The sequence below is a fragment of the Coptis chinensis genome, chromosome 9 (genome assembly GCF_015680905.1).
Source record: "Coptis chinensis isolate HL-2020 chromosome 9, ASM1568090v1, whole genome shotgun sequence".
In the NCBI taxonomy this organism is placed as follows: domain Eukaryota; kingdom Viridiplantae; phylum Streptophyta; class Magnoliopsida; order Ranunculales; family Ranunculaceae; genus Coptis; species Coptis chinensis.
In genome coordinates this window covers 52,088,074-52,108,825 of record NC_141464.1, presented here as the reverse complement: position 1 = coordinate 52,108,825, position 20,752 = coordinate 52,088,074, and the positions used below count along the sequence as shown (strand labels likewise).

General features: G+C 36.1%; 1 long non-coding RNA gene across 3 annotated transcripts; it reads right to left on the bottom strand.

Moving 5' to 3' along the window:
- Positions 1 to 9,132: 9,132 nt before the first annotated feature.
- Positions 9,133 to 20,419, bottom strand: LOC147476594 (uncharacterized). 3 transcript variants are annotated; one of them, XR_015209215.1, is made up of 7 exons: positions 19,383 to 20,415; positions 19,083 to 19,241; positions 18,696 to 18,783; positions 18,422 to 18,527; positions 15,219 to 15,286; positions 14,810 to 14,872; positions 12,971 to 13,926 (listed from the first exon to the last, which is right to left on the bottom strand). It is a non-coding gene; the product is annotated as an uncharacterized LOC147476594 (long non-coding RNA). The 3 variants fall into 3 exon arrangements; XR_015209217.1 differs by lacking the exons at positions 12,971 to 13,926; positions 18,696 to 18,783 and adding an exon at positions 9,133 to 9,361 and having other exon boundaries at positions 19,383 to 20,413; XR_015209216.1 differs by lacking the exons at positions 12,971 to 13,926; positions 18,696 to 18,783 and adding an exon at positions 9,133 to 9,361 and having other exon boundaries at positions 14,810 to 15,286; positions 19,383 to 20,419.
- Between the last annotated feature and the right edge of the window lie 333 nt (positions 20,420 to 20,752).

The following is a 20,752-nucleotide window of genomic DNA, read 5'->3' as shown; positions in this document are numbered from 1 at the left end:
TACGGGTTGGTTTTGGGTGGGTCATTCGGTCGGGTGGAAATTATCATTTTAACCCAATTTCAAAAAAAAACTTTCTAATTCGCAAGTAATATATTTCCAATTCACAACATAGAAAAAAATGGAATCAATCAATCAAAAATAAAAAAAAACTTGAATTTGAACCCAAAACCATATCGTCAGAATTTGAAACTTTTTTTCGTGATTTACTATTTGTAAATTGATTATTTTCCATAGCATGATAAAATGAAGATGGGAGCGAGGATCTATGGTACAAAACAATAAAATATAAACTAAAAGAATTCGAAATTAATATAAGGATGAATGATTCATCTTTTCCAAAATTCGAAAGGTGAATTTGAACTTTTGATATTTGCCCAATGTTCAAATTTGAATACGTGAAATTGATGTTGAAATCATAAGTTTGTATTCATATCTCTCAAATTCCTACAAAAGTTAAAAGAAAATATAAACAAAATACAAAAATATTAGAGTTAGAGTCTTGAAATTGTGCGGGTCAATGAGGTTGGGTCAACGGCTTTTGACATGGTGCGGGTCGGACGGCTTGACGGGTCGGGTTTGAGCATAAAACCTACACCCATAGCCCGACCGCATAAAAACGGTGGCGGGGCGGGGCGGGTCTGTTTTCAGGTCGGTGCGGGTTTGGGTGGCGGGTGAAGATCGGGTACCCTACCGGATGATGGGTCAACGGGTTTTTTTTACACTCCTAGACACGAGTCCTTGAAACAGTCAGTTTTAAGATGCGAGATTCACAAATAGTTTTCCACACATATACACCTTCTTTAGAAAAATACCATTTGTTACCATTTCGAAATTGATGCACGTCACTAAAAACTTTTTAAAACAGTCACAAAAACTCTTTTCTGCTATTTGTGACCATTTCGAACATAACAGTCACAAATAACATTTTAAAACAGCCACAAAAACCCTTTTTTGTACTAGTGTATCATGATAGAATTATTAGTAATCCAAGTTGGAAGTTAAGTGATTTCAAGTTTGAAGTGTTGCAAACTTACAAGTTTAATGTATCAGAAACAATGTGCTTCAGGGCTAAGAGAAAGTGTATGGGGGACATTGAAAAGAATTTGGTTAAGATATATTCCAAAATTAGGAACTATGGTTTTGAAATATTGGAGTACAGTGAGAATAGATGTAGATGAAGTTGTAGGATTAGCTCAACCTATTTTTAAGAGAATGTACATTTGTTTTGATGCATGTAAGAAGGGATGGGTGGAAGGTTGCAGACCTGTCATAGGTCTAGATGGTTGCTTTTTAAAGGGGTATTGCAAAGGGCAACTTCTTACTGCAGTTGGGAGGGATGGCAATGATCAAATGTTTCCCATTGCTTGGGCTGTTGTTGAAGTTGAGAATGCAAGCAGTTGGAGATGGTTTCTTGATTTGTTGATTGATGACCTTGGAATTGCCCATGGTGTTGGTTTGACTCTAATCACTGACTAACAAAAAGGTTTGCTGCAAGTCATTAATGAGTTGTTACCATTTGCAGACCATAGATGTTGTGCAAGGCATATCTATATATGCAAACCTGAGGAAGAGACAACCAGGTAAATGTATTTTTGTTTTTACAATTGTTGTTTTCATATGCAATTTAAATATTTTTGTTTTTACAATTGTTGTTTTAATATATGCAATTGCTGTTTTTACAAGAATTTAAAATTTTAAATGTTTCTAATTACAAGGTGCAATTTACAAGAGTTTGTTTTAGCAAGCTGCCAAGGCAAGCATTCCTGAGGAGTTTGATCTTACCATGGAAGAGATAGCAAAGCTGTCTGATGAAGCAAATAAATATTTGACTGAGCAGCAAGATGCAAGATGGTGGTCTAGAGCTTTCTTTTCTTTTGTGCTCTGTTGTGATGCAATTGAGAATAACATGTGTGAGACATATAATGGTGTAATTAGAGAAGCAAGGGGGAAGACTATAATTGCAATGCTAGAGAATATAAGATTGCAATGTATGGAAAGGATGTATAAAAAGAGAATTATATACAACAAATGGCAAGATGTGTTGTGTCCAAGGGCAAGGGCAAAACTTGAAAAGAACAAGGATGATGCCAGGAATTGGGTAACCATTTACAGTAGGGCCACAACTTTTGAGATTACAAGACGTCAAAGCTATTCCCAATCATAATGTGTTGATATAGAAGCTAGAACTTGCACTTGTAGGATGTGGGGGTTAAATGGCATTCCCTGTTAGCATGCCATTTCAGCCATATATTACATGAAGTTAAATCCAGAAGATTATATGGTCATTGGTACAGAGTGGAGTATTATATCAAGGCATACCAGCACTATGTGTAGCTCTTGACTGGTGAAATGCAATGGCCAAAGAGCACTTGTTCTATTTGCTTGCAACTTAATGCCACCAACTGTGCAATAAGAACCATCTGTGCAATCAGAACCATCTCAGACAACCATGCCACCACCTAGTGTGCAACCATCTCAGGTTAGTTGTTACTAAATGAAATTTCTTTTTAAATTTCTTTAGTTTATTAGGTTATTGGTTTATGATGGTATCAAGTTAGTTTATTAGTTTGAATTTTGTTCTTTTAATTTTTGCATTGTTGGACACTGGTAGTGAAAGTGTTAGTACAAGGGGGAAGAGAAAGAGTAAGAACATACCATCACAACCAGAGTCCACTCCTCAGCCAACCATGCCACCATCCAGTATGCAACCATCTCAGGTTAGTAGTTATCCAACTTGTGTTTATACTACTTATGTTTATCCTTATTATTTTATCCTTATATATTGCAATATATATTATAGGACCAAACCAAGAAAAGAAAGACTTCTGGGAGAAAAGAAGTGCCTCCACAAGGTTATAGCCTATATATATATCAGAACACACTGGCAGTCATTTCATTTGTTCAGGAAGCAATACACCACCAATCAAAGTTTATAATGGTTCAGGTTCAAGATTGTCTGCAGCTTCTTCTTCTGCAGCTAAAAATATGAATGTTCCTATACCAAAAGCATCTGGAACTCAAGGACAATCACTGAATGCAAGAAATAAGACTAGAGCTGGTGCAACTAAGACCAAGACAATCACTAAATGCAAGTCACCAACAACAAGGTCAATGACAAGTAAACAAGGAGCTACTGCAACTAAGACAAGAGCTGGTGCAACTAAGACTAAGCCAAACACTGTTAGGCCAATTTGGAAATTAATGTAATTTTGACTGAATTTCTTTTGACTATGGAAATGAATGTAATTTGACTATGGAAATGGATGTAACTTTAACTAAGATGTTGACTTATCTTTAAGTATGGAATTGTGGCAATTCATGTAATTTAACTATGGAAATGAATGTTGGGCCTGGATTATCTGTGAATTTCAATTGGATTCGAAATTGTTTTGGAACTGCAGCACACTACTAGATTAGGGAACTATTTTGGATAGCTTATAGTAAATATTTGGTGCTTTGTAACTTGTGCTTAATCAATGTGTTAGTTGAGTAGTAGTGTCTATTCATTTCACATTCATTTCTTTACAGGTACCAATGCATGCCAATGGTTCATTTCGTATTCATCTCCTACATAAGAACATCTCCACTCACACCACTCTCACCTCTCTACTAACACTTTTAGAAACACTTGATCACTCACTCTCAGGTTGACATGGTGAAAGGAGCCGTGAAGAGTGTTCAAATGGACACTTCCAAGTTATCTCAGTCTTATGATAAACTATGTAAAATCATGAAGACAACACAAGGAAGGAAGGTGTTCATGGAAATGGTGTACCTAGATGGAGACCTACATATTGGAGTTTGTCCTAAGTGTCAGAGGTTATGCTACATTGAGGTGCTTGGGGAAGAAGGAAAACCAGAAAATTGTCTTCCCTACTATTTTGTGAAAGAGAAAGATGTTGTTCCGACTGATAATGATGAGCCACCACCAGGATTCCAGAAGTCTACTGTGTCACAGAGGAGATCCACTAGGCTTGGTGCAAGCATCTCAAGCACACCAGCCCCACCAACCCCAGCAGCAGGGCCATCTAAAAAACAAATTAAAGAAGTTGTTTTAGCACTGTATGCTGGAGGTGTGTGCATGAAAACTAAAGGAAAAACTATGGGGAAGAAGTGATGATGTCTAGTATTATTGGAGTCTAGTATTGTTGTCTAGTTTAGTTTTTTAAGAGTCTTTTGTTAAGGAATGTCAAGCAAACTTGTATGTTTGCTATAGTTTGGTATGTTAGAATTTGGTTGTTTGCTATAGTTTGGTTGCATCTGTCAGAATTTCCTATGTTTTGCTTTATGTTTGTAGTTCATGGATAATACTTAAACTAGAACTAGTATGTTTCTATTGCAACTATCTGTCATAAAACTTTTGCATTTGAAGCGTAATCCCATTGGTATCCCATTTAAGGAAAGGATGAAAGATGGAGGAAATGTCAGTGTCAGTAGAGAGAGACATATTTGACTTGTATGGGAACTCTGTTTCATCAAAGACAACATGCCTAGAAACAAAAAGTCTGCCTGTAGTATGATCCAGACACCTATAAAAAATGCAATGTTTATTTTTGAAGTATTATAATCACCTGTAAAAAATGGTGGAGATGGAAACATGTATAATAGTTAAACTGACACCATTTAATTATGTATGTCAGAGGACTTGGTAGCCCATTTGGCAAGATCATGTGCCTCTTTGTTTAAAATTCTACTTAACCAACTAAAACATACATAATAAAACTTACTAAAGTTTTGGATAATGGATCTAACAATATTCTGTAGGGGCCAAGCAATACTGGATTCTGTAGGGGCCAAGTTCATTGCCACCTTAGTTGCCAAAATTTAACTTTCTTCTGCTGTAGTGGCTCTGAATCTTCTTATTGCAGCAGCTATTAGGTTTCCATCTTCATCCCATGCCATAGCTGCTACTGCTCCTAATTATTTTTATCAAAAACACCCATGCCATAGCAGCAGCTATTAGGTTTCCATCCCATCCCATGCCATAGCAGCAGCTATTAGGTTTCCATCTTCATCCCATGCCATAGCTGCTCCTGCTCCTAATCTAGCATTCTTATCAAAAGCTCCATCAATTATCCCACATTTATATAAGGACACACATGAGTTTGGGAACTTCTCATTTCCTGTACTCTATTATTATTTCTACTACTATTAGTATGTACTTCATTTGAATGTAAAACAGAAGAAGAACTAGGGTTATTAACATTTATAGCTATAGAGTTTCTATTATCCCACAAGGCTTGCAGAAGAGTACAAGCATATATCCCAAGGTTAGCTATGGTGTCATCTATGCAAACCTGTTGAAATTTAGTACATTGAACTGTCTGTCAGACTTTAGTACAATTTAAATTTCATATGTTTGCTCTCTCTGTTAGAATTTTAGTAGAACTAGCACTAAGTTGCTTCTTTTGTTAACAACTTGAACTAGAACTAACACTCTAACGGTTGGAACAAAAGTTGAACAGAACTGAAGCTAAAACTCAAACAAGTTTTTTTTTTTTTTTTTTTTCTTTTTTTTTTCCAATAATGGATATTTCATTAACATACAACAATACAAGGTGGAAGAGTGCTCAGATTTGCAGCCTTAGCTAGTTCATGAGCCTCCCCAATAAAAGACCTACTTAACCAACTAAACTTAAAACATACTAGATCAGCCAAAATATCTAAAATGTGATAGACTACACTTCTAAATGGACACTAACATTCTTCTAGACATTTAGTTATGATAATACTTTGATTGTCTCCAAGGAACTCCACATGCTGACATTCCAGGCTTGTGGTAAGTAGACTAGCCACTTCAGCAACAACAACCTCTGCTTGAAATCACCTCTGCTTCATGAATTCTCCTCCCTCAGTTTTTGCAACTACTCCTGCTATTGCATTTCTATTGGACATGCTCATCCTTTTATATTTAGCGTTGAGAATTCAGATAGAGTCATTTTTAAGGTAACAAGGGGTTCCGTTGTCAAAATGGTTCTCTTATTTCTTAACTCCCTCTTTAGTGCATCTTCAAGCCATTCAAATTCCCCACAACTCTTGCATTTCAAATACTTTTTCCCAATATTCATTCCATACTTGGTAGTCTTAACAGACCTCTTTCCCCTACAATCATTTCTCTTGCAGTCACAATCTACCTATGGGCACTCCTGCATCCAATGGCCTGCCTGACCACACTTAAAGCATTCATTTCTTGATGAGCTTGATCCAATCCCAAACTGTCTTTCAGCAACAGCTTCATCTAACCACTGCATATAACTTGGACATGATTGATGTTGGCACTTCAAGTACTCCCGTCTTGAATTATTTATTGTTTGCGATATGCCCAACTTTCGAATCCCATCACATGTAGATTCCTTACAGGGAGAGTACATAAATTGACACTCAATAGCTGAGTGTCCAACCTCATCACAGACCTGACATTCAACCTGTGGTGAACAAATTCAACAAAACATGTACTAATTACTTACTGAAGAAATAAAAGTTAACAACAAAATTTGAAACTAAAAGAATGTATAAAGCAATCACAAGGACAAGCATAAATATTATAATCATATTATAAACACCTCATGTATTCATTAGAAACTAATAGACATTTCAAACTAATAATGCATATGCTTCAATATTACAATTACTTTCATTTTTGCAAGTTCTTTTTGGAAAAAGAGAGATCCTGTTTGCTTTTTGGTTTGATCTTTGAATAAAAGCGTAGTGAGGGTTTGTGAAGTTTTAGGGATTTTGGGATTGGGATTTTGGGATTTTGGAGGGAGATGAACATGGGCTTTGAGAAAGCCCAAAGGTAACGTGCGTGAGAGAGAGAGAGAGAGTGTGGGTGTTTGATTTCGGAAATTTCTTGATTTCGCGATTTGAAATAATGGTATGAGACTCACGTGCTTCATGCATGCCTGCTTACGTGGAGACTGAGTTGCCCATGTGTAAGCATTATGTACGCCAAATCATCAAATACGTATATATACATTACAGTATATATAGACGGTACCCATTTTTGCAAGATTTGAAAAATACGGTACCCTATTTTGCAAAAAAAAAAAATAATACAGTACCCATTTTGTAAAATCCACTATAGTACGGTACCCAAATCAATAATTTTTTCTAATTGTTTAAGACGACCAAGAATCAGTAAATACATCTCATTGCGAATGTGCTATTATCTAGCAAATTCATTGTGTCGAATCACAATGAGATCATTAATTAATGAGAGTTCATACGCCTAGATATTAGTAGTTGTATATGGACAGGAACTTTCAAATTCTAATACAATTCAAGAAGGAACTCATTCTTGCTACCTTTTGAAAGTAGCCTTACTTTTACAATTGGTACTAAGTCGGATACAATGGGTGCAAAGGACTTAATCAGACAGAACTTGATAAAATCAACAACATAATCAAAGACTTTTACTACACAGTTTACATAATCAAAGACTTTTACCACACAATAACATAGTAAACACAAAGTCATTATACTATGTGAATAATACTAGTCTCAGAGGATATGACAGGAAGCATGGCACTCCGAGATGCTCCATTAAGCTAGACATAAAGAAAGCTTATGATATAGTTAGCTGGGATTCTATAATGGCGATGCTCAGGATATTTAATTTTCCTCCGATCATGAGCAAATGGATTAGTATGTGCATGACCACCCCTTCATACTCAGTTATTATTAACGGAGCACCTGAAGGATATTTTGTAAAAAGGAGAGGATTACGTCAAGGAGATCCTCTATCCCCTTTTCTCTTTGTGCTGGTCATGGAGATTCTTAGTTTTATTTAGGAACAGAGCATAGCAAATAAAGCCATTTCTTATCATCCAAAGTGCAGAAAAGTGAAACTTTCTCACCTTGCCTTTGCCGATGATGTGCTCATGTTTTGTAAAGGAGAGAGTTGTTCAGTGCAAGCTATTAAGATATGTCTTGAAGTATTTGGAAAAGCTACAGGCCTAAAGATCAACAGCCACAAGACTTTTATTCTTGTTGGAGGATTAAACGCTCAGGATGCCTCTGCTTTAGTTGATATTTTGAATGTTGAACTAATCAAGCCTCCAGTGAGATACCTCAGGCTTCCCCTCATCTCGACAAGATTGGGCATTAGAGAATGCCAACCTTTAGTTGAGAATGTTACGACCAGGATCAACAATTGGAAATCGAGACTCCTCTCTCGTGCAGGAAGGCTGATTCTCATCAAATCGGTGCTACTAGCTTTTCACACTTATTGGTCCAAAACCTTTATTCTTCCAAAAATAGTGCTGGAACAAGTTGAAAAAATATGTGCCCAATTTCTATGGACTGGAACTAATGGGAGGAAGGGACATTATCAAGTGAGTTGGAGTAATGTCTATCTCCCTAAAGATGAAGGAGGTCTAGGGATCATGAATCTACACAGATGGAACAAGGGGGCCTATTGTGGTCTCATATACAAGTTAGTTACAAGAGAGGAAACAATATGGGTTGATTGGACATGTCAACAACATATCAAGGGGCAATGGTTCTGGTCCATGAACATACCAAAAGACTGTTTGTGGACATGGAGAAATATTCTGGACACCAGGAAAGTGGCAAAGAAGTTTATCAGATATACTATTACAAATGGGGAAGAGACACTCTTATGACATGATATATGGTGTTCTAGATCTCCTCTGATTGAGGATGCAGAAGCAAAAGCAGAATGGACATTCCCCTTGAAAACAAAAGTGAGTGCTCTTATCTCACATGACAACTGGAATACAGAAGTTCATAGTCTTCGGTCACAATCACTGAAAGATGTAGTATTGGCAATGGACATCAATAAACACTTGCCTAAAGACAAGATCATCTGGACTCCTCACCAAAGTGGTCATTTCATGTCAAATAGTGCATACGCAGCACTAACACAGGAAAGGGAGAAGAAAAGATGGTCTGGAATGGTCTAGGGAAGATGGGTGCTGCCACGCCATTCATTCACCACTTGGCAACTTTTTTCGAATAGCATACCTGTCACACCCCGAATTTCGACAAAATTCGGAAAAACATTATTTGTTCCCGACTCTTCGATTTCCGAGGTGTGACACACTCTCAACTTCCAAAAACCCATAAACAGTTTTAAATATGCGGATAATTAAAAACCAATAAAAATTTCAATTAAACAAATGTCCTCTTCATCACAAAAATTTACAAATAAGATTAGGTTACAAATCTCTTTTCAATAACTCCTTATTTAAAATTACAAATGAAAGTATAAATACATTGTCTAGACTGAAAATCTATATCACCTTAAGGGAAAACAAAATACATCCTGAAATGCAATGCTAACGCAAACCACACGCAGCAGCCAACCTTCTTCAACACTAAACCTGTCAAAACTTATCAACTATGTTCATTGAATGAACACACCCGATAAGCAAACATGCAAATCGGGTCAGCATTATAAACAATGCTGGTGTGAGTAGTCCTCAAATACAATATATAATATACATATATATACACAATCCATACGGCAGTTAGTTCCTCCACCGAGGCGCCTTAACTTTCAACGACTAATACAACATCCTTAAGTACAATAATCTAGGCAGGTAGTTCCTCCACTGAGGCGCCTTAACTTCCCACTAACCACACAACAAACTATACGCATCATAAATAAGGCATTTAGTTCCTCCACGAGGCGCCTTAGGTTATAACTAAACTACTAACTAGCCAAACATATACAATCATCTATCTAGAGATATATTATTTACCAACATATTACCATAATTATATTAGTTTAGACTTTCTTTGTGTGTCCCTAAAATCACGTCAGATCTATGTCTTACCTAGTTTCCTGGCTACCACAATCGCGCTACCCGCCGAACATGTACATCCACATGCCTCCCTTACATAATGAGCCACTATGTGCGTAACTACCTCGAAGCGGGATGCCGCGACACCGTAAATCCTCACACGGAAGCCAAATCTATGTAAAATCGCCACTATTCGGCATAAAATATCGTAGCGTCATCGTTCTATTTTGCTTAACGGAATAATCAAGCCACTATTCGCTCGCCCGGAGGGCCATTCAAATTTTATCAAACGCCGGAGGGCCAATCACATTACTTACGCCCGAAGGCCATTGGATTAGCGAAACGCCGGAAGGGCCAATCACATTACTTAAGCCCGAAGGCCATTCGGATTAATCAAACGCCGGAAGGGCCAATCACATTACTTACGCCCGAAGGCATTCGGATTAATCAAACGCCGGAAAGGGCCAATCACATTACTTACGCCCGAAGGCCATTGGATTAAGCAAACGCCGGAAGGGCCAATCACATGAGTTGTGGTAGTCGGGTTCTAGGATTTTCGATTCGTAATTTATCAGGTGTCATTCATTTATGACTCATAAACATTTCACTATATCACGTGCATGTCAAATACATTATTGCACTAAGCCACAATATTTAGAAAATATCTCAATTATATCTCATAACCACTTTCATTCTTTCACGTGCCAATATATTATTGCACTACGCCACACTCCCGTGGGCAAATATTCACCAATACTACTACCTCATAGTAGCATCTCACATATATACTAATGGAGTGTTTATACATTTATTTCTCCCAAACATATTGCATTATATATATATCCCAATATATTATATAATATTACAATATCCACGTCAAATCTTAATTAGATAATGACCACCAAATTTATACAATTTACAACATAAAATGCAACACAATTAAACAGTCCACAATCCACAATCAAAGCCCAATATATATATATGCTTTACACACTACTCACGTCAACTCTTAATTAGATAATGACAAACCATGTTATATAATGTTCAACAATATATTATTACTATATTTATCCATATAATCAAATATGTGAAAAACTGGAAAAAGTCAACATTCTATAGTCAACGGTCAACGGTCAAAATTAACGATCAAAGTCAAAGTCAACATGTCATGGTCAAAGCCAACATGTCCTGGTCAAAGTCAAAGTCAACATGTCATGGTCAAAGTCAACATGTCCTGGTCAAAGTCAAACTGTTGTTTTCTTGTTCGACAGGTTCAGGGTCATAGCCATGGTTTATGGCTAAGGTCAATGTGCATGGCTCAAGGGCTCATGACCAAGGTAATGGTTCGGACCCAACTTGCCAAGCCCAAACCTCAGAACCCGGCCCCAAAAGTTTAAATGTTGAAAGACCCAATTGGATCTCTAAAAGTCCTATGGACTGGCCCCAAGCAATATTAGAAACTGGCCCAAAAACTTTGGGGACCGAATCGCCAAAAACTTTTTAGATCGAATCGCCCAAAACAGTTTAAACTAATATGGACCGACCCAAGCAAAACAAAATAAGATCGGGCCCAAACCAAAACAAAAATAGAAATGGCCCAACATAACTAATGTGGTCCGGCCCCTAACAACTTAACTAAAATCCGGCCCAAACTAAATATTAGAAACTTAGTTTTGGCCCATAGAACTAAACTAACAAAGGCCCAACAAAAAGGCCCAACTAAGATGAACAGTGTCATCTTCTCTAACAGCTCCACCACCACCAGCTCGCGCGCCGCCAGCCACCCCTCATTTCCTCCTTCCAGTGGTTTCACTCCTCTTTGAAAACCAAGCAACATTAATTAACCCACACACCTCAAATCCTTAAATCCTCACATCCCCAAAACTAGATCTGGAAACCGTTTCGGCCACCATTAAAGCTTGTTTCAAGCTTCGACAGCCCCACACACTACACTACCCCATCATCATCAAACCTAACCAACAACAATATCAAATGATTCAAACAACGAAAATCACACATCAAAAAAACCAAACCCTCAGTATCACAGTAATGGCGTTCGACGCCATTAAAGCCTCCCTCAAAGCTTCCCACCGCCCTCACTCGACAGCCCCACACACACAACCAAACAATCCATTCAATCCGACGAAATTTAGAATCACAAGGACAAGGTTTCAAACCGCATCAGTACCGGCGATGCCATTACTGCCGGATACAAAGCTTCGACAGTTCTATCAAACCAACAAATCTCCAAATCGAAACAAACAACATGAGTTCACACAATCATCATGCTAGGCGACGCCATTAGCACCTGTTCAAAGCTTGAACAGAGCTTCCACAGTTTAATTACAAAAAACGAAATTCAACAAAGTTAAATTATACCAATGACACAAAGTCCAATACAACAGGTTTTAACGATGCTACAGGACGCCGAGTAATGAACAGTAAAAATTTAATGAAAACAGTGGACAATAAAACGGTTTCTGTATTCCGGTGAAATAGCAAAATAGCTACTCACCTGTATGAACAGCTCCACCGCTCGAGCAAACGAGCTTCAATCTCTGCCTCCATTTTTAATATTTTTCTTATTTTTCAAAACCCTATTCTCTAGAACAATGTGTTTATATACTTGGGTCCGAAACCCAAGCCCAACCCAGACTCGGGCCCAAAAACCAGGCCCACGTATCCCGAGTCCAATCCGACGAATTTTAAAAATAAATAATTAAATTAATTAATTAAATAGATAAAAACGTATTTTAAAAATACGGGCGTTACAATACCTACACAGGATAGATTGGTACAGAAGCGTATCATCAACCAATCCTCGTGTTGTTTATGCAATAACAACAGAGAACATTCATCCCATTTGTTCTTTTAGTGCTCCTATTCAACGGAGATAATGGCTCGGATCAAACAAGTGCTTGGCATTTACACAGGCGATAGGAATGCAAATAGAGAATGGTCTTCTATCATGAGGCTATGCAAAGCTCAAGATGTGGGAGAAATCTACAAGGTATTCTTCTGTGCGGTAGTGGACAACATATGGAAAGAGAGGAATGCGAGAAGATTCCAGTAGTCGTCCAAACCAGTAGTCACAGTATTCAAGAAAATGATGCACGATCTCAAGAATTATTTGCAAGTACTGAATCCTGACATCAGTGACACTAACAAGTCTAGACACTTGATGAGGAGACTCAAAATACATGTCCAGCTCAAGCAACAGAGAATCACCAAATGCTCATGGAAGCCTCCACTCGATGACAGAGTCAAAGCAAATACGGATGGAGCGTTAAACAGTAGAGGTCCAAGACATGGAGGAGTGATGAGGAACAAAGAAGGAAAAGTTCTGACGTGCTTCAGTGGAAGTGGAGGGATTAAGTTTGTGCTATTCAAGGAGGAACTCAAGGCTATAGAGGTATATCTAAGTAGATGTATACAAGAAGGGTATAAAGAAGTTGAGGTCGAATCGGATTCCTTGAGAGCCATCAACGCCATAAACAAGGCCGGGAAGCTACCATGGTATTGCTTGAATGTGATCGCGTCTATTGAGATGAGGAGGCAAATGTTCAGAGTTATTACCTTCTCACTTGTGCTCTGAGAAGTTAATAGAGTGGCTGACTACCTAGCTAGTCTTAACCAGGAAAATAGTTGTTCTACTATTCATTTTGGTCCCCCATTAGACCAAGTAACACAAAGTCTTGTAAATGAGGATGCAAGTGGCCAAATGTACTTAAGAAAATTTTGATGAGGAATACAAGTGGGGGTCTGCCTAACCCTAGCTTATTTGTTGCAAAAAAAAACTTAACACCACTGGCAATAACATTGTAACAATCAACAATCTCAACATAACATATTTTAAAATCAAAATAACTAAAGAGTAGAAAACTCCAATTACAAAATTTTATTTACTCGCTTAGTTATCGTAAAAATAATATGACAATTGACAACCTCCCAACTTTAACTGAAGAACGGAACATAGCAGATTGCAGTTAGCATAACAAAATATTGGAGGCAACTTAGTGACCAAGACCATTGGTCTATCGAACCCTCTCACAAATGATATGCGGGCATACCTCCTTCATTATGCCGCCTACTCTCTTTATGGTTGGTTTACAAACCCACAATTGTCTGAAATACAAAGTAACTAAATACTTGTACGCAACTGCATAACAATTAAAAATGCAATTTAATCTCGATCCTAAAAGTTGAAAAGTTACCTATACATTAACTTAGTATAATGAGTTATACTACCCATGTAATGTTTATTTGATAAACAATAAAACAATTAGCTGCTTTGGGCTAGCTTATTATATAGTTAATACTGCCTAGCTATAAGTTAATTATAGTATTACTGGTTGGTTAATTTAATATGTGAAATAACTACACCTGTTGAAGAGACTTGGAGCAGTAGAGAAGAAGGATACATAAGCAAAACACTAAAGAGGAAGGAGAAAGCCTGCGTGCGTCTTCTGTTAGTATGTTTGAAACGATTAAACGAAGGGATTTTTCTGAGTACATTTCCTAAATATTGTTTCTGAAAGATTGTTTCCTATTTGAGTAAAACGATTGTTCCTAAGAGTTAAGAGTAAGTCGATCAAATCTAAATTGTATTATTAATCGTGCACATAGCCAAAGTTGCAGTATAAGAAAATATAGGTAAAGAGGAACACCATGTCAGCTGCATTCAATGACTTGTATCATAAATACCCCATAGAGTGTTTTCCACTATACATTCATTAGAGGGGCAAAGTTCAAAATAGCATCATCAACCATACTAAAAAACATTGCTAGCAAGTCTAGCTACTGCTTGATTCGTTACCCCCTAACCCATGATGAATCATGTAACTGCTAGCTTTCTACTTATATATTTTACCATATTAAGACAATACGAAGGTGCATGTCATCTGCCATCAACTATGTCACGCCCCAAATTTCATAATGACTGATTACCAAAGACACATGGTATTTACAGTCATTATGAAACTCGGGACGTGATCGGACCAACTAAGCAAAACCCAAACTAAACAAAGATAGAATAATCTTACAAAAAATTCGGCAGAGTCTTCTCTGTATTTTCAACATTTCATAAACTTTAATCCTGTCATAACCTGAAAATTATAACAATATAGATATTTCATTGTTTAACCCAGTTACTTAACCGTCTCGACGAATCTCAGAACAGTTAAATAACCCTTACACCTCGAGACAATTTAGCTCTTTCCCTTAGAAGACATTAGTTTCTCTAGCGTGTCTAAAATGTACTAAAATCATTGTATAATTTACATCGTGATTGTTATTTTCTCTATACAGTGCGAAGCGTCCTTTTATCAAAGTTATTCAACAAATAAAATAGATTTACCTTGTCCAAAAATCTTTATATGGTAATCCACCCCTACAAAAAGGTTAGTATACTTACCATCCTGCAAAGCATATTTATATTGAGTCTGAACTAACCTCCACATTAGTGAAAATCACCTTCAAACGACCATTAGTGCCTGCTTCCCTTGCTTATAGTTCTCCAACTGAAAGCATGAATTTCATGAATCCTTGTCAATCTGAAGAAGCCTATATACTTATGGTTATAGGATCAAAATCACAGCCATCTACATGTATGAAATTTCAAATTGGAACCAAAATAAATGTAAATGATCGAAATAGCAGATGAAAATGGTGAAGGAAAATTATAACAGGAAATATTTAGAAAGGTAATTTTCAAGTGAAGAGCAAAGTACTTAAACATTTAAGTTAAAAAAATTAAAGTTGGTGTGAAGAATTCAACCCCAATGACAATTAAATAGAACTCAAAGTCTATAAAAGTTCCGAGTATCAAAAATCCTTAACTTAACCAAGTATCAAAAGCTTTGTAGACTTTTGGTATGCATTAGGGGTTACACTAAAATTACGAAAATTAGGTGTTTCTACAACGAATTAATCATATACCCTATAATAATACATGTGATTTGCATAGAATATGTACTTAATGAAACATTAAATAACTACACAAATTAGTATTTAACTCAAACAACATGCAATGAAGTATTGCTTTCTCAACAGTGGGAGCATACCTAACAATGCAGTATGCCAATGATTATAGGCCCCTTCACACAATGAACTGTTTGTTTTTCAGAAAAAAAGAGGCGAGAACATGAATTATATTTGTAATAAAGCATTTGACATTTTATACCTAGACCTTTTCACTTTCTTCAAGAATGCTTGCAACAAAATATTTGTAATCATGAGTTCGATGAAAAATAGCTCAATCAGTATACATTTGATTGTGTTTGGACTTTCAGGTGAAAACAAAACACATAAGAGGATATTACTTACTTGCGAGTACATATCTTCTAGTGATGGATTGAGATGAATTGCGAAAAATATGTGACTAAACTTTGTCTTCTATGGGAGAGAGAAGAAATTGATACTTGCTCTTTAACTACGGGAGAGGTAAGTTTCAACGCTAAACCTTTGCATTGTAAATATAGTAAACTACTAACCAAGAATTCAAATATCTCGAAGCTTGAAGCCTTGATGTCGAAATTAGTTCATGTGGTGTGAAGTTTACCTTTTGAGTCGATACTGAGCTAGAATGTAGTGCTTATCAGCAACACATCTATTGGTACCCGTCAAAGCATTCAACCAAATTAGCCCAACTTTGGATGAATTCAAATGTAAGCAATGATGAAATTTGAAGTTACAGAGACACCGAAAGAGGGATAGATAGAGTATTAAAAATGAGTAGTAGCGTAGGAGAAAATTTAAAGTTCCATAGACTCCCGAAGTGCTTAAAAATACAACTAAACTGCCAAGTTCAAAAGACCAATTGAATTTGATAAAAAAAAAATTAGTTGTTCATAAGTCATAACTACTTTACTTGCAAATCTTACCCCTCATTATTAGTGATCATGTAAAGGTATATCTGTTCTCTTTTTCGGGGTTTTGTTTTTTTATCTTTTGTTTGGGTATTGAAACCATTTACCATGTACAGGAAATCCACACAATTCTAAATGCAAAGCAAAGGAGCTCACAAATCAAGAAGAGTAGAAAAATAAATTCTACATGTTGGAAATAAATAGAATTGAATTCAAAAGTTGTAAAGCTTGGAAAAATACCTGTTGGATTTTACAAACAGTCTCTTCAATAAAGAAAGTGATTTAATGGTGTCGGAGTGCTCGAGATGATTGGTACCATCTGAAAGATAACATACTGGCAATAGGGCAGTGAAATTAAGGAACCGAATAGAGAATGGTTTGAGAGAGGTGAGAGAATGAATTGACAGAGGGTTGTTTTGTTAAAATTTAAACCTTTTTATCACTAATCCAAAAAATTAATATGATTTTAGAGAGAATCAATGAGAAGACACGAACAGAATATCAAAGGTCAAAGAAATGAAATGCAGAAAAACAGGGAATGGATATTCAAAAAAATCAAATTTCAATTGAGAAACATAAATTATGAATCAAATAAGAACCCCCGTTAGATCAAATGGCGCAGAATGAATCGAAAATCAAAAAGGAAAGAATGGGTATTCAAAGAAACTGTCTATTACATGAATCCATTCCTGAGCAATGTCTATAAAACTATAACCACACGATAAATAAGAAAACTCGAGTGTACCTGACAGCTATGGTTCTTTCTTGTGTAACGTCATCTACTTAGGAATCTAGGTTAGTTTCCATGAATAATGTTCTCAAATGGTTGGTCTCAACTCTATAGTGAATTGAATGAGCAATCACTTGTACCTGCTTAACAAAGTCATATCATCTGAGGACTATCCTTCCCTTGAAGAGCATGGGTGGCTTGATTGAATTTATTTATTTAAAACATGTGAGTTTTTGTCTAGACTAAACCAAGTTGTCACGACTTAATGCCAAAAAGACATTTTGAACCTAACAATTCAACTTCCAATCCACTACAAATATCAAACTATAAGAACGGGATTATATATGCATTCTCCCTTTATAAGTACCATCACAAATTTTATCTCTAAGTACAATTTCATAGAGTCGAATGTTAATGGAGTAAAACATTTGCATAGTTCTCATAGTGAGATTAACTATTAGTCTCTCTACAAAGGTACACCGTACAAAAATTTAAACACTGTCAAAATGCATTGTCCTTTCAAAAGAACCCTTAGCTTGCAAGAATAAATGCACTCCATTGAATAGCATGCATTTAACATAGATTGACGTGCATGGTACTAATATTGGGTAAAAGTTTTCTACTTACGACTAACACAATGACCACAATGTTATTTAGAAATATAGTTTTTTTTGGGTAGGTAAGCGAGGTTGTTAGAGAGGTTCCCTACCCCTTTTCATATAATAATAAAATGTTGTCATTACTAATGAGGTGATTACCCTTTGAAGCAGGGACCTTTTTTGCCTTCCTTAGTGCTGAATAAAGAATATCAAGTGGAGACTTCACCATAGGTAACCTTTGAAATGCACCAACAGTTTCCATTGTTACAGGAGTTGTTTCCTTGATAAGAATATTGAAAGGGAGGATAAACAACTATATATATATATATATATATATATATATATATATATATATATAGTCATATTCATACAGAAGCAAAAGCTCTAAGTCAAAAAGATTTTGTTTATTCTATGTTACATGGACACACCTTATTTACTTATATATATAGAAGAGAATACCTGGTTAGCTCGGGTGACAGGACGTAGCTTCCTTTCACAATTTCATAGGTGGTTGTTTGTACTTTCCTAGAAAACATTACGGGTGTAGGTCCTTTCGAAAATAAACCTGCATTTTGATATCAGCTTAATAACTCACAAAACAATGTGGTATTGAGGTGTGTCCAGACCAGTGATATTTGAACAAACATTTGAGCTACAGAACAATAAGCTTACTTTCCTTGAAAAAATGGGCAAATGATATTTGAACTTAAAACAAATGAAGAAGGTAGCCTACCTTTGGGAAGCATGGAGCTTCTTAGAAAGAGCTTGTTGGAAGGAATATGCCATAGATGATGCATGATTTCTCTCACTCTCGCTCAGAGCTATAGATAATAAGTGTATTGGTAAGAAAATAAGTACATATTTTGAAAAAAAGCAACAATTTGTGTCCGTGTTGCCGATTGTGGCCCCAATTAATTTGTGTCGACCGGTATCTAATATAGGTCGTCAATAGCTCATAAGGCCATCACTTTTACCAAAACAAAAGAAGAAATCCCATTACTTCTGGGCTGACTAAATGAGATGCATTATCATTTTGCTACTCCAATAATGAGCTATATTAATATTCATGACATAAGATAAGTATGAGAATTCATTAATAATAAAATAAAACTGGACTTACTTCTTCGCAGATTTGTTAGCAGTATTACTTCAAATCAATCTGATAAGAAAAATCCCTTTAGCGGAGGACGACAATGAATCCCTGGTAGATTATATTGAAACAAACTTGATGACTTGAGCTGCCTCTAACCCATTTTCTCCTTTCTTCTACACTTGCTCGCTGTGAAAGCAAAAAAAAAAAAAAAATCGAATTTAATAGAATCAATTTTCAAATCAAAGAGAGAAAAAGATTTGTGCATCGTGTTTTCAAATGTAAATCAGTAATTTAAATAGAAAAGTGTAAATATAGTAAACTGCTAACCAAGAATTCAAATATCTCGAAGCTTGAAGCCTTAATGTCGAAATTAGTTCAAGTGGTGTGAAGTTTACTTTTTGAGTCGATACTGAGCTAGAATGTAGTTCTTATTAGCAGCACATCTATTGGTACCCGTCAAAGCATTCAACCAAATTAGCCTAACTTTGGATGAATTCAAATGCAAGCAATGATGAAATTAAAAGAAATTTGGAGTTACAGAGACACCAGAAGAGGGAAAGATAGAGTTAGAATTGAAAAACAGTCAAAAGAGAAAGAAGAAGAACAGTTGATTTTCTAAGAATATTACTTGCATGAGTTCGTTGAATACATTTGTGCATTGACAATCATATGCAGATTGACTTCTAAGACTTTCTTCAAACATTCAATATGCTAATAGATAGCCAAGTTGTAATTGTAATCCAACCAAATCTCTCTCACACCAAATAACCAAATGAATATCGAAAACTCTTCAAATCTGAAAATTCGAGATACGTGAATGAAGTCATGAATACCCATTTTAGAAGAATGAAAGAGAGTGAGAGTGTGAAACAAAATAGGGAATCAATTATTTCTTATCATCTAACCAATTCACATACCCAAATATACTACTCATTAACAAAAGCAAACATACCATCTCACAGAGAAGCACTTAAATTCATTGTCGTCTCTCTAATTGGAATTTCCAAATTTCCAAATTTAGGGTTTAGGGTTTAGGGTTTGGAATTTCCAAATTTCCATTCTACTTTTCTCTCTGTCTCGAAAAGAAGAGAAAATTGGAGGTTGCAATCCTTTTCACCTGTAATATTAACAAATGAGAGTTAATATTATACCATACCAGATATATGAGCTATGTATATTAGAAGCATGGAGCACTATTAACTTCTAATTGTGTTTCTTGGAAAGACAAAAGCTAAATGTGATGGCTTGGTGGACGCATATGATGCCTGGATTGTTCATAGATGTTGTGGCTTGGTGTGAAGAGCGTAGACATGAGAATAAATTATGCTCCCCAGGCATAACGAAAGGAAAGTTTAGTTAACATAGATAATCTATAAGGTCTTGAGAATAGGCTTGTGAATTTTCAAAACTTTGTTTCTAATTTTAACCATGATGTTCTTATTTGGAATTTGACTTTCATAGTGAGTGAACCAAACAATTGTTGCTTACCTGATATCTTAAACAATTTCAACACCTATATGTTATGAAAAGAACAATTCAAATTGCAAGGATTTTAAAAAGGAGTAACAAAATTGAATAGATTCAGTGCCCATCTTTTTATTCGGTCTCCCTTAACTTGGTTCAATGTCTTCACCGTACACACTATCGATGCTTAGCTACTGAGAATGAGACCATAGTCAAAGGAACAACGATAATAA